Source organism: Gekko japonicus, unplaced genomic scaffold (assembly GCF_001447785.1).
Source record: "Gekko japonicus isolate JY-2015 unplaced genomic scaffold, Gekko_japonicus_V1.1 scaffold2380, whole genome shotgun sequence".
NCBI classification, from domain to species: Eukaryota; Metazoa; Chordata; class Lepidosauria; order Squamata; family Gekkonidae; genus Gekko; species Gekko japonicus.
The window spans coordinates 123839-139405 of NW_015164268.1; positions in this window are offsets into that span (position 1 = coordinate 123839).

Below are 15567 nucleotides of genomic sequence, written 5' to 3' on the forward strand. Positions count from 1 at the left end.
TGACTGTGAAGAAAGCTAATGCAATCTTAGGATGCATTAACAGAAGCATTGTGTCCAGATCACGGGAGGTAGTAGTTCCGCTCTATTCTGCTATGGTCAGGCCTCACCTGGAGTACTGTGTCCAGTTTTGGGCACCCCATTTTAGGAAGGATGTTGACAAGCTCAAGCGTGTCCAGAAGAAGGCAACCACGATGGTGAGAGGTTTGGAATCCAAGTCTTATGAGGAAAGGCTGAAAGAGTTGGGTATGTTTAGCCTGGAAAGGAGAAGGCTTAGAGGGGACATGATTGCAGTCTTCAAGTATTTGAAGGGCTGTCATGTAGAAGATGGAGCAGATCTATTTTCTCTTGCTCCGGATTGCAAGACTAGATCTATTGGGGGGAAATTACAAGGGAGTCGTTACCGGCTAAATATCAGGAGAAACTTCCTAACTGTAAGAGTGGTTGAGCAGTGGAACAGACTGCCTCAGGAGGTGTTGGATGCTCCTTCACTGGACATTTTCAAGCAGTGGCTGGACAACCATCTTTCGGGTATGTTGTAGGGCTCTCTTTCGGCTATGCTCCTGCAGAGTGCAGGGGTTTGGACTAGATGACCTGCAAGGTCCCTTCCAACTCTAACATTCTATTATTCTATGACCAGGGGTGACCAAACTGTGGCTCGGGAGCCACATGTGGCTCTTTCTCATATATTGTGTGGCTCCGGCAGGGTGGCTGGGGAGCGAAGGGGAGGCATGCCTCCCCAATTGGTCTTCCCTTCCACAGCCAGTGTTCCCCTCCCTAGGTAGGCTTGAGGTGTGTGTGGGGGGGGAGCAGAGAAAGAAAGCAACGTTAACTTTAAATGCGTTCTCAAAGCCCCCTCCCCCCACCAGGAGAAGGCATTTGTCTCTTTAAATCCCTTTGCCAAGCCAGCCGGCAGGGGAATGGGTGGATGGGGCTTGGAGGACGCATTTAAAGTTATATGTTTTACCCCTTTTGTTTTTATTTTTGGCAGTTTAATGTTAATAAAAAGCAAATTTGCATATTTTTCAATAAAAACACATGTGTAATATTTGTCCATGTTTTGCACCTCTCAAACATCTGACATTTATTCTATGTCGCTCTTACGTTAAGCAAGTTTGGCCACTCCTGCACTAGACTGTAATATTCAGACATTTTGTCCTTAGTCTTCTGTGCTAAATACAAGCAACCTAGTATTTGCATAAGAAATGTACACCTCTTGAATGAACTAGACTGTCCAAGATCTCTTGTTTTTAGACATATTCTCCCTCTAATTGGTTCTCCCTTTCAGTAGCTAAATATGACATTTATTTCTGCTCAAATGTGGTGCTATGAAAATAAGTGCTATAGAATAAGATTATAATGGAGCATTAAATGTTGGAGGCTATCTTGGGGAAAATGTAGGCTAAGATAGAATGTCTTGTCCTGAAGGAAAAAACCGGACAGATTGTCTAGGAATCTCTGCTTAAATGGAATGAAATGCTCAGAAAAGGGGGCCCCTGGTTAAAGGATATTTAAAAAGGAAGTGGCAGGCTGTTACTGCCTGATAGTGAATATGCTAAGGAGTGTAGAATATCCACTTGGGGGTTCCTTTGGCATGGAAGGAAGTGATTCTCTCCCCCCCCCCTGCATCTTTTAACCCTTGTCTGTTACCACAGGAAAAAGAGGCTTCATTCAGATTACTAAACTGTGTTTTGTTTGGTCTGAAATGAGTTTTGGAAGTTGTGGGGCTCACACCTTCTCCCCTTATGCCATATATGGCAGGTAGACTGAAGACTTACTGGTCTTTAACAAATCACTATTTGTGCTGATATCCAACTTTTTAAAAAATGTGATTTGCAGCTTTAGTACACTTTTATTCTGCTCTTCCTTCAAGGAGTTCATGGCAGTGCATATAATTCTCCCCTCCTTTGTTTTATTCACACAACAACCCTGTGTGTTAAGTTGGAAAGAGGCTGAGAGAGTATGCGACTGCCCCAGGGTCACCAGGCAAGTCTGATGGCAGGGTGGGGAATCTGGCGCTGAATCAGATCCTAGGCCGTGGTCACACAGTCATTTTGATTGGGTTTCACCACTGTTCCCTCTTGCATTTAAAATTGCTGATCAGATGCCCACATTATAGTTCCGCAGGGCCTGCAAGACGGAGCTCTTCTGCCACGCTTTCAATTAAGGAGCCGCCACCACCATCTCCATCAATGAGGCCGGCCCTCCGCCTTAACACCTGGGCTGATTTTGCATTAGAGCTGCCTCGATGTTGCGCCGCCGTTTGGCCCGATACTATTGGTCAATTTCACACCCGAAGCCGCGGGGCTGCATTTTGACTCGCGGCTTCGCCCGATTTCCCCCGCAGTTTCGTGATCCTGTTTTTTGAGGATCACAAAACTGCAGAGGACAGTTGTACGTCACCAGTTAATTTGGTTTGCTGTTTGGGGGGGAACCTGCAAGAACAAGGGAGTACGGCGAGTCCCAGTGGGAGTGGTAATTCGGCCATGTGTATATGCGCAAAGCCAATTGAAAAAAACAAAACAAGTCATGCCGCCCAAGCGGTGGCATGGCTATCTGAATGGTGCCCAGAGCTTCGTTGCACGATGCAAGCGGTGCCTCAAGGTGTTTCCCAACTTTCCTGCCCATCTCATTTTTAAAAATTAATTAATTAATTAAAAGTAATCAGACAAAAACTACTGTTTATATTCAGATAAATAACCCTAATTGTGTTGCACCTTTGCTGCCAGGAAGTGGCCTACCAGAACTTGGGGTAAGTCTACTCTGTCTCTGAACCTGACCACTGCAACCGACAGCTTCATACCTGTCCCCTCAGTTAGGACCTTATCAGTCTGTTCTAGCCGTGTCTACTGAAATAAGATTAAGCTCCCTGATACAGTATGAAGCAGGTGAAAAAAAAAAAGACTGTCTTATAGCCAGAGACAGTCCTGAAAAATTCCTGGTTGTCCTTGACCAGCTAATCCCATACAGAATACATCCCATTACGCACATGTTAATAACCAAATTAATGCATACATTCTGACCAAAATGTCATGATATTTCACATTCATTTCTTCCCCGTTAAAGGCAACTCTTTCTTTAACTGCACGGTTTAACAATACATCAGTCCATATTTCAATATGTGGTGTAGCAATGGCTTTCTGTTTTTGGAGAAGTATTTAGTTTGCTCAGAGGAGCCCAAGGGAGTGACTGTGTGCCATGCCACCTACAGACACCTTTCCTGGTGCCCCCCTAACTATTTTAATTGTCAGGTAAGTGTTTCTTAGCTTGCCCAAGATGTATATTTTGTGTATATGCAAGAAAATATTTTTTTAATTTTGCCTGAAATGCTGAAGAACAACAGTCATAGTTATGTATCCCCTCACTCCCCTGAGATTTTGTGATTGGGGGCTCTGTCTCTTGTGGCCACCATTTTGTGACTGTGCCTACCACCCAGTGTATGTATTCCAAAGGTGCCAGCAGATTCAAAAAGGTTGGGGACCCTTAGTTTAACTATTTTTTATTTTATTTTATTAGATTTTTACCCTGCCCCTCCCCTAGAATAGGGCTTGGGGCAGCTAACAACATAAAAATACAATAACAATAATAAAGCCATAAGTTCAATAAAATCCAGTTAAAACTCGGTATACAGCTTTTGGAATAAAGAACTAACAGCGTTATTGGTAGAGTCCACCAAAAAATATATTAGTGGAATGCCTAGTGGAATAACTCTTACATGCCCTGCGGAAGGCAGACAAGTCCCATAGGGCATGAGTCTTCTCAGAGAAAGCATTCCACCAGCTCAGGGTCATGATGGAAAAGGCCCTCACCCTATATACTCAAATGGGCAAAGTGAGGGCTAGGCATCACCAAAAGCCGACGTGCAGCTGAATGAAGACACTATGTGGGGTCCTAATGGAAGAGGCAGCCGTTAAGATATGATGGTCCTAGAGTGTTTACGGTTTTAAAGGTTACCATCGCTCATAAAACCCAGAGTTTTTGTCTTTTTAAGAGGTTCCAGGAAGACAGAATGTGCCCTAATGTACCCAATCACAACAGAGAGCCAGTTTGGTGTAGTGGTTAAGTGTGTGGACTCTAATCTGGGAGAACCGGGTTTGATTCCCCACTCCTCCACTTGCACCTGGCTGGATGACCTTGGGCAAGCAGTAGCTCTGATAAGAGCTGTTCTTGAAAAAGAGCAGTTTCTGTCAGAGCTCTCAGCCACACCTACCTCACAGGGTGTCTGTTGTGGGGAGGGGAAGAGAAAGGAGTTTGTACGCTCTGAGACACCTTTGGGTAGTGAAGGGCGGGGTATAAATCCAAACTCTTCTCTTCTTCTTCTTCCTCTTCTTCTTCTTCTAATATTGCAGTAAATGGATTAAGATTCAGTGAACATTCTAGAAAAAAACTAATCCATCTATTAATTTCTAATCAAAATGGCATAATAATCAGACATAACTTGGACAGACAAGACTTGGGTTCCCCCCACCCCGATATGCCATAAAAGGGCTGTGTGTCTTAAATATGCATACAATTTACAGTAATGGCCAATGATAAAAAGCTTTTGGGAAAAACATATGGGGAGGGGGTAGTTTTCCATTTAGGGTCATCTTCCTTTTGAGTACGTGTCAAATTTGCTCTTTACATCTCCAACACCTGTCTAAGTCTGAAAACCCCAATTTGAGGAATCTACATGGTGCCCAATAATTAAAGAGAATAATCTCTCTTTTTTGGTATTAATTGTAATCTAAGGTCTAAAGAAATTTGTTTCACATTACACAGATATTGTTTTCTGGATATGGATACTGAGTTGGATTTTCCGCACCTGCCATAGGTATAGGTTCATGATTAGGTTTCTAAGAGTCATATAAAGCTTTGTGTGTTTTTAGTGACTTTGTAGCTATCAAAAAAGACAACATTGAAGGGAGGTCCGAAGCTGCAGTGCATCTGAGCCAAATTTGGTATTATGGCAGTGGGTTAATTGCAGATACTGAGTGGGACGATTGTTCCTATTGTAAGTCTCTATAAGGTGGACTAATCTAATCATTGTTTAACAGCTTTGTTAATTCAATGAAACCAAATTTGGCCCATGTCAGACATATGAAAGATTTGCCTGCAACTTTAATACAAGGGCTGTCCAGTGTCAATTGCACATTTGTAAGTGGGCAGCCTCTTCCTTTTTAATTACCATGTTGAGGGCATTTGTCTTCCCAATCTGAAATGACCCTCTGACGTAATTCGTTTAAAAAGGTAATGTCTAGTTTGGCCTTGAGAAAAGGTAATAAGCACCAGCTAGCTGTTCTACTTGCTCGCAGCAAAATAAATATTTGGGTCATGTATCCTATCTGATTTTGTGTACTGTTCTGTACTGTATATAGATTATTTTTTCATAGGGAAAGTGGCATATATGAAGCAGCCGCACGCACAAAAAAGTCAGAAATTTATTGCTCCTGTTCCTGGAGTAGCCTGGAGAACTAAGCAAGCGGAGAATGAATTCTTCCACTGCTACTGATTACTATAAATCCTCTGGTGGCCTGAAATGTAGCTTGGGAAGAAAAAACCCACTGGAATGTCTGCCTCTCACCTTCGCTATGGTAGGAGCTGCATATGTTTGCATTGGATTCTGTCCCCACTATGGACCAATCAGGCTATGCTCTTGGCATGACCCGTGAACATTCTAGCGAGTGCAATCTTTTGCTCATGATTTGGAATGATGATGGGATTCCAGAGATGTTCTTTTGAAAGTCCAGTTTGTTATGCCCCTTCAGCTATAGAAGCATAACCCTTGTGTTGCTGAGTTGTCTGATCATGCACAGTATCTGGTGGTGGGAAGTACTGTCAGGTCACAGGTGACTATGGCAATCCTGCAGGGTTTTCAAGGCAGGAGACATTCAGAGGTGGTTTGCCACTGTCTGCCTCTGGGTAGCAATCGTGAACTTTTTGAGTGGTCCCTCTCCAAGTACCAGCAACCACAGACATTGCGTAGCTTGTGAGATCTGATGAGATCAGACTAGCATGGTATCTAGCCAGAATCAAAAGGTTTGTACCTTCTACGGTTGCCATAGAAACTGACTGGGGGCTGTACATGAATTATTGTACCTGATATGTATGAGAACACAGATGGGACAAAGTATATTTATTTAAAACATTTATAACCTTGCCTTTCTCCCAGAAAATGTGGGCCCAAGGCTGACAGCAACAATAAAACCAATACACTATCAAAGCACCCCAAAACCCCACTAAAATAGCCAGTGACAATAAATTTTTAAAAGTCAATGTGAAAATGTTAAACCACTCATCCTATGAGCCAGAAGGCCTTCTAAAAAGTTCAGTCTTGCATCCCTTCCAAAACTACAGCAGGGATGCTGATGCTAATGTCCTCCAGAAGACTGGTCCACAACATCAGAGTGGCCACTGAAGAAGCCCACAAATGAGCAGTCATTATTTTTACCCTTGCAGGGGTTGGAATCATTAGAAGACATGGCAATTCCACAATGACCTCTTATCATAGATCCATACCATAGCTTCTATGTTGAATAGCATAAAGTACATCTGCAGGGAGATCCATAGGACATACGGCTGACTAATAGGACTATTTCAGCCACAATGTGGTAACCTTGGCTTGCTCTCTTCCAAGCCGTTGGTACCCTAGACCATAATGGGATCTGTCTGGAGCCTCCTGGTTAACTTCACAACAAAGGTCTGTAAACCTGAACTTGGTTGTGGGCCAATTATGTCTCAGGATAGTAGCATTTCACATTCCCCAACAAGCATGTAATTCCATCTTTTCCTGTACCAAAACTTGCATTTTTTTCAGTGAATACCATCTCCAAGTTTGAACATCCAATCCAAAATGAGATGCATTACCCTTTTAAGTACATTCAAATGTTACTCTCAGACATGGAGGAGATGACATGTCACATTTTAACTGGGGAACATTTTTGTAAAGCTTTTAGTGTTTGTTCAGGCAGACAGACCTTCATAATCACTGAGCTGGATGTGATCATTTATTAAGCTGCAGCTCAGTGTGACAAGCTGTGGAGAACTGCTAGCCCTCTAACAGCTCAGCTTTAGCATACCACAGAGCTGAGTGGTAATAGATGTGGTTTCCAAATGTCACTTGCATGTTCTTTTAATAGCTTTCCATTCCCTTCAGAAATTCACCATCTGAATAAAGATTGTTGTTTGGTGCTAAACCATTGTCTTTGTTGCCGATCCTTTTTTTTTTGCATTTCTTGATTTATATTGTAGTTTACATTTGCTTTAAAAACTAAGCAATTGGGGATAGATGGTATTAGTTGATCACCTGCTGTGCTCATTAACCCATTCATGAGATGACTGCATTAAAAACAAAGCTCCAGTTAAGATACATGAGATTTCTGGGCTCTCCTATTGCCAGTGGGGGATTCTTCATTGCTCATGTCCGGTTATTGCAACACCTACCCATTTTCATTGTTACCATAAGTCTTCCACAGGAAGAAAATGGAGGTTCTGCTCAAAGGTTAGTAGATTGTGAATTTATTTATTTATTGCCTGCAGTGGGAAGAGGAATCCATGAAATCCAGATTTTATGGCAAAGGATCTCCACAACAGTTGATAAAGTGTGTCTCCTTTGTAAAATCTATTTCAGATTCCCCACTTGATCCCATTCATGACACAGTTTTTCACTTTAGTAAAGCTATCACATCAAGAATATTTCTCATTGCACCTCCCAGCTAGGGGCAGACTACAGTAAAGCTCCCAGAGGATCAATGCCCTAGATGGTTGCTGGCAGCCAGAAGCAAGTTGATCCAAGTATCCCTGCTGGTGCTGGCAGTGCCATAGGGTCTATTCATCTTCCACGAGAATCATGATGGCAAGAGGTATAGGTTCATCCTTTTCATATGTTTCTTCATGTATATACTGAATACCCATGGAATAGAGGAAGATCACACCTACTAGTCCTACACTAGTCAAAAGTCTACACCATTGACACCCTACATAGAACCCATTTGCTCCTTGAATCTTGGGGTCTTGACTGAAACAGAAAAATGGGGATTTGGGGGTGGTTCCCCACCAGTTGACTGAATAACAGATCTTCTTGGATAAGTAAGTTATAGTCATGCTCCTACAGCTTGGATAAAGTCACACAGACTTTCTCAGATCTAGTTTTCCTCTGCCTTCTTAGTGAAGGAGTTTCTTTAAGTCCAGTGGACATCATATTTGTGTCTGGAGGGTCTGGCTGCTCAGAAACAGCTCAGAAACATTTGGCTTGGAGCCATTTTGAGATTCCTCTAAGTATTTTGTGCTTCCATCTTTTCTCGTACAATTTTCCAAGGACTACCATTTCCAAGTTTGAACATCCAGTCTAAAATAAGATGTATTCCCCTTGTAAGTACATTGCAACATTACTCTCAGACATGGAGACCATGACACCTCATATTGGAACTGGGGAACATTTATAATGCAGCTCAAAATCACATATGTAGGGCCCTGAAATAGGAAGAATTTCCTGGGACACTCCTGCACATGAACAGTACAACTGTTGACCTTATAATCTTAGCTTGTTATTTAGTTTGTCTTTGCACATCCTCATCATGTTACATGTTAATATGCTGTTCAGCCTCTGTCTATAAGTTTGAACCTTACCAACCATTCCAATGTATTTGAAAAAGTGCATGCACACAAAAGAACAAATTTAGAGTCCAGTCTTAAAGGTGCCACTGGACTCTACATTTGTTCTACTGCTTCACACCAACACGGCTGACCACCTGGATCTATTGTAACTGATTTTTTCATAGCTCAGTGGCTAAATGGAAGACTTTTACCATCCTATGGATAATCAGGCTAATAGCTATCACTGTCCTGAAAGCTTTCTTTAAAAAATCTTCTAAAGGGGGCATCTCATGCCCCTTCAACTCTCTAGTTGGTTCTGTACCCAAGCCTTGTTCCCTAACTTTGTATGTGGCTTGCTTCCTGAATCTTTGTCCCTTTGTTGAATAACTGAATCCCCCCTTTGGATTTTCAGGTTCTTGTTTGGTTTCATTTTGGATTTTTCCTTCTCACCAGTTCTCTCTGCTCGCAATCTCAGCTCAACTGACTCTTCAGAATAAGACAAATATGTGTTATGGACTGCACTTTTTAAGAGGCTTAGAAGTGCTGTACCAACAACTAAAGGACTGTGAAGGGTTAATTCTTCACAAAGCCAGAGGGCCTTGCGTGATAGCCTGTTCTAAGCAATCTGATTGGTTAGCATCAACTGAGCAAAAAAAACCCCCAAAACCGAGAGTGCTGGGTCCTGAGGAGAGTCGGTCAGATTCCTGTGTTAACTGAGAAGAAACATGTACTAAGACTGTCTGAGAATAGCCCTGACAGAAAAAGGGTTTAGTGCTGACAGAGTCAGATTTTTAACTTGACTGAATGCAGTCTGAATTCATCATTAGCAGTTTGAACACAGAAAGAGAACTGAGGGAAAGTGGCAAGGAAGTTTGGGAAGTAGACAGAGACTCCCATTAGAGCCAAGGAAAGGGGATAGATCTAGGGAGAGAAGAAAATTCCCTATCCAGTCGAACAGGGAGAGTTATCTCTGAGGAGTACAGAATTCCCTGGTCTGGTGTGATTAGAAACTGCATGTATAAACCTTAAAAGGTCAGTGAACAGTACTGGCATTCCAAAGATAAGGGGTGTGGGTACTGGGAAGAGGGTTCCAGATTTCTGGAAACTAAAAGAGTCAGCAATTACTCAAATAAAGTGAACTACGGTGTTGGGAAACCACTGGAACAAAAGCCTCTGAATATAAAGATTTAAGTAACTGTGAATAGCATAGGAAAAGGAGGACGACAAGGATGTATATTGTCACCTTGCTTATTTAATATATATGCAGAGTACATCATGCAAAATGCTGGCCTGGATGAATGACAAGCAGGAATTAAGGTTGCTGGGGAAAAGATCAACAACCTCAGATATGCAGACGATACCACTCTAATGGCAGAAAGTGAAGAGAACCTCAAGAGCCTCTTGCTCAGAGTAAAAGAGGAGAGCGCAAAAGTGGGCTTGAAGCTCAACATCAAACAAACTAAGATCATGGCATCCAGCCCCATCACTCCTAGGCAAATAGAAGGGGAAGTCGTGGATGTAGTCAGACTTCACATTCCTGGGATCCCGGATCACCGCAGACTGTGACAGCAGCCATGAAATTAAAAGACGCCTGCTCCTTGGGAGGAAAGCGATGGTGAACCTAAACAGCATGATAAAAAGTAGAGACATCACCCTGCCAACAAAAGTCTGCATGGTCAAAGCAATGGTATTCCCAGTAGTCATGTATGGCTGTGAGAGTTGGACTATAAGGAAGACCGAGCGCCGAAGAATAGATTCTTTTGAACTTTGGTGCTGGAGAAGACTCTTGAGAGTCCCTTGGACTGCAAAAAGATCAAATCAGTCAGTCCTAAAAGAAATCAACCCTGACTGTTCCCTGGAAGGCCAGATAATGAAACTGAAGCTCAAATACTTTGGCCACCAAATGAGAAGGGAGCACTCACTGGAGAAGACCCTGATGCTGGGAAAGATTGAAGGTCAAAGAAGACGGGGACGGCAAAGGATGAGATGGTTAGACAGTGTCATAGATGCAAGGAACATGAAATTGAGCAAACTTCAGAGGACGGCGGAAGACAGGAAGGCCTGGAGTGATCTGGTCCATGGGGTCGCGAAGAGTCGGACTCGACTGTGCGACTGAAGAACAACTGTGAATAAATTAAGAAGCTCTCATTAGCCTGATATATGATCAAAAGTCTGTGCTTGTACTCGTTTTACCTAAGTAATTTCAACCCCTGATTTCACCTGACCTTTCCCTTTGATGTTAAATAATACCTTTTATTATTTTTGAATTTTAAAAGCATCTTAAGCACCATTTTCAAGGGGTTAAGTTAAAGGGCAATCATCTCCCTTCTCTCAGGTTCCTGAGCTGAGCAAATAGTCAAAATTTATCTTACTGACAGGGTGGGACAGTCAACATTTCTTCAGGGGAGAAGAAAACATGTTACCAGGGCTCCTCAGTCAGTGAGGGACAGAGAAACAGAGGGAAAATCTTACCTCTGAGGAAGGGAAGTGGAAGGGGTCTGTCATGGTATGTTTTTCCTTTTACTCTTTATTTCCCCTTAGATTCCCCATTCAATTCTAATTAGACCACAACCAAGAGTAGCACTGCTAGTATTGTGTTACTACATTGCAATGCATTTTATGTACTTGTTCTCTTGTGCATTTCGCCTTTCTAGCCTTGCATTTTGCTAGGGAAATAAAGATCATTATTTTTTGAAATTCATTCTGTTTTGTTGTTCTCCTAAATTGGAATGCTGTATCAAATTGGGATCCAGGTATATACCAGACTGTTTGACCCTTAAATAATTAGCCTTGTGACATGATCTGGCCCTCCACTTTGCACATTACAGGCCTGATCTGTGTACCAATTTGGGTAACACTACTGCTCTATGTGCATTCAATATATACTTGAAGAAATGTCTGATCAGGGATTCCTCACCCCAGGAGTGTTCAGTAGACTGTCAGCAGTGACCTCACATGTACTACAGTTTGTTCACACAGTGGAGGGGATGCTGCACCCATATGCTTAGAGTGAATGAGTTTGCACATGGACATGCTGGTGAATTTTCATCACTGTGGGTCTTGCTTGGGTGTGAGCTCTTGCCTGCCAGAATGCTTGATATGCTTAGCTTTTTGCTGTGACTCTGAAGGGGAGCTCAGGGCTTAAAATAAGATTGGAGCAAGGAGGACAAAATGACAGGAGGCCAGCAGAAGTCACGGTGGACAGAAAATTAAAAGAATATTAAATTAGTCTGGAAGGAGCAAGGAGAAGGTAGGGGAGAGTTTGAGTGTGGAGTGTGGGCAAAGATTTAGTTGGGACTGATTCACACAGCCCTCAGCTTTTTGAAAAGCTGCTGCCTGCTCCTTCCCAATTTGTAGGAAACCAGTTGTGTGCATCCACTGCAAAATGCAAGATTCACCTTCTCACACATTGAAAAGTGTTCTTTCGCAGTTGAGTGCCATAAATTCTGCATGAAGCAAGCATCCCCGCTTACTGGGAGCCACGGGAGCAGGCTTATCAACTGGATCTGCAGATAACGTATGTTATCCTTGGGAGAAAAATGCAGTTTTTTTGAGTATGTGAAAGTATCAAGTCATTCAGCCAGACACGTAGCAATGAGCAGGAAAGCAAGATTGAGGAAAGAGCAAAACAGAGAACTGCTGGGCCTTTGAACAGCTCAAGATTTAATTCCTTTAGCTGAAGAGGTGCACAGAGAAAGAGTTGTCAAAATTCTGGAGCGGGGAAGGGCTCTTTAAAGGCAATTATTATGTTTATAAATTTCAAAGCGGGCTGTGGAGAAATGTTCAAATGCCAAAACGCACAAGATCAATAACCCAAAGTCCCAACTCACACATTAACACACTCGATAATCAGTGCAGCTCTCCCTGTTCCTTTGATTATTATTTCAGTGTGTAACATCTGTCTGACGGGTATTATGGCCCTTAACACACTGAAGGGACTTGGTTAAATGCAGGTATTGACCTCTGAGAACACACAAATGTGCCTGAATACACCACGTTTTTCTTGCAAATCTATATCCAAGGACATTTTTTGACCCAAGGGAATTGTTTGTATCATTTTTGGCAGCTTTGAAAGCTCCATTCTGCTGTGCTTTCTGCTTTTACAAAGCTCTTTTCTGATACGTCCACTTTCACATTTTTATACAAATAAGTCAGGTGTCTTCTTTTTTTTTTGGTAAACAAATTTTATTTTCTCAGGAATACAACATATAAAACATTTCATTCTATCAATTGTCTACCCCATTCCCAGTTCCTCCCCTCCCTCCAATGGCTTCCCACAATGCTTCCACCCCTGCTCCAAATTACTTCATATCATCAACAATATCAGTTTTTCATCATTACAGTCTAAAGATAACATCATTTGACTTAATATTGATCTAAACACATTAAGTTTTGTTTCACATCCCAGTTCTTTTCCAGATAAATTTTAAAGTCATTCCATTCTCCAAAAAACTCATCGTCTTCTTTGTTATTCAATTTTTTTGTAATCTTATCCATTTGTGCCATGAACAGAACTTTTTGTATCCATTCTTCAACCTCTGGTACCTTTTCTGTCTTCCAAAACTGAGCATAAATCATTCTCGCTGTCACTATCAGGTACCAGAGTAAAGTCTTTTTAGTCGTATTGACTTCTTCCATTTTAAGTCCCAAAAGCAGAATTTCCGGTGCTTTTTTAAAAGAACATTTCAATATTTTTTGCATTTCATTGTGGACTTTTGTCCAAAAGTCTACAGCTTTCTCACAAGTCCACCACATATGATAAAATGAGCCCTCATGCCTCTTACATTTCCAGCATTTGTTTGACATATTTTGATTCATATTTGCAATTTTCTTAGGTGTCATGTACCACCTATACATCATCTTATAACAATTTTCTTTAACATTAGTACATGTCGAGATCTTAATAGAATTTTTCCACAAATATTCCCAGGTTTCCATAGCCACTTCCTTATTCATATTAATAGCCCATTTTAACATTTGTTCTTTAACAGTTTCATCTTCAGTATACCATTTTAACAACACCTTATACATTTTAGAAATATTTTTTCCTCCTCCACTCTCCCAAACCTTTTCAATTTCATTTTTTTCCTCTCTAAAACCATAGTTTTTTTTGTCAGATCTAAAAAGATCATAAATCTGCATATATTTCAACCACTCATATTCATATTCAATTTCATTCTGCTTTTTCATTACCCACTCTGTTCCCTCTTTTTTAATTAAATCTCTATATGGCAACCAGTCTCTACCTCGCTGTCTTGAGTAAGATATCAACACTTCTACTGGTACAATCCACAATGGTCTTAAGTCACTCTGGTACTTCTTATATCTTGTCCATACCATATACAAAGCTTTTCTCACCAAGTGAAGTTTAAAAAAACTGTCCATTTTTATCTTGTCATACCATAAATATGCATGCCAGCCAAATCTACTTCTTCTCGCGATATAGTTCGTTAGTTTCGGTTTTGGAGTTGCGCACACAGCTCAATCTTCACCACAGGAATGGTAAACAATATACGTTTTTACAGTTTTAAAGCCTTCAATCAACTTTTATTCTCTCCGGAATCAGATTTCTGGGATTTAATATTCATTATCCGCTCAACCGCTTATTTCAAATTGACTCAAGACTCAGTTCAGGTAAGCGGCACGTTTATAGTTATCTAGCACGTTCAAAACGGGTTTCGCATTGCTTCTTTCACTCACAGTTGTTGTCCTTCTTCAAAGAGGTCGGCTGACGAAGAATTTATGCCGGTAATCCGGCTCGATCGGCCACTATAGAGTTGCTTGGCATTTGCCGTCTTCGTGGGAGGAGGGCAAAGCCTGATTCAGCTTCTTCCGAAGCTGCTTCACGCCAACCTCACACTCCCTCTTGGGCGCTGCTGCCTGCTTGTCCCCCCCCCTCGCTGGGGAGTGATGCGTTGGGCTGTATGTTGCCCAAACTGTCAAAAGTGGCCGTCGCTCGCTTCGCACGATCGCGAAACGCTTCAGTCCTCCATCTTAGCTCGACCGGAAGCCATAAGTCAGGTGTCTTCTGAGGCCAGATTTTTTTAAAAAAATCTTTGCCTTTATTTCTAGGTTCTGCATAATATTGTGCATGGGTAGAATAACCTATACTTGTGGTTGGATTTTATTTAAAATAAAAGTGTAGTTAGCAGTAACACACAGGTTAGAAAGCATTTGAGAAAAATAGACGAAATAACAGATCTTATGCCACATTAAAAATGTCATACTTTTAATGCAATCCACTGCTCACGTATTGCCACGTTCAGATGTCTTGACAACCATGTTCATGAGGGAGCTGGAACATGGTTTGTTTGTCATGGTCAAACTCGCCTGACTTCGCCAATGAATGCATAGAACACAATTTCCTTATTTGGAAAACCCTTAGCCACACTCCAATTTGCTAATTTGAATCCTAGCATGTGGGGGAGGAAACAAACTCCCTTTTGCCCAAGCCCTTTATTAGGGCATCACTGGAGTCTGAAGGCTTTCTAAATCAAACAGCTTTCCATTGTGCTCCATGCGGAGCTGCCAAGCTCCCAGAATTACAGCTCATCTCCAGGCTACAGAGATTAGTTCCCCTGGAGAAGATGGAAGATTCAGAGGGTGGACTCTATGACATGACACCATCACTGAGCTCTCTCCCCAAACTCCTCTCTCCCCAGGAAATGGTCAAATTTACAGGAATTTCCAAATGTACAGGAATTTCCCAACCCAGAGAAGTCAACCTTAGCTCCCTGCGTGGAGGGAGCACATGTGTGAACATACCAAATAAACTGTGTTCCTGCCTAACAGAACAGAGATTTGCAGCCTTTGTTTCTAGTTATACTATTCAGTTAGGGAAGACAATAGTATTATGGGATGAATCCCTTTAGGCTTCAGTAGGCCTTATTATTGACCAGAGACTATGAGGACTGATGTGATATTTTAGATCCATCACTTTTTTGTTGTTACTGGAGAGACAAACAAAGGTATTTGGTCTGGCTATCAGAATGTGGA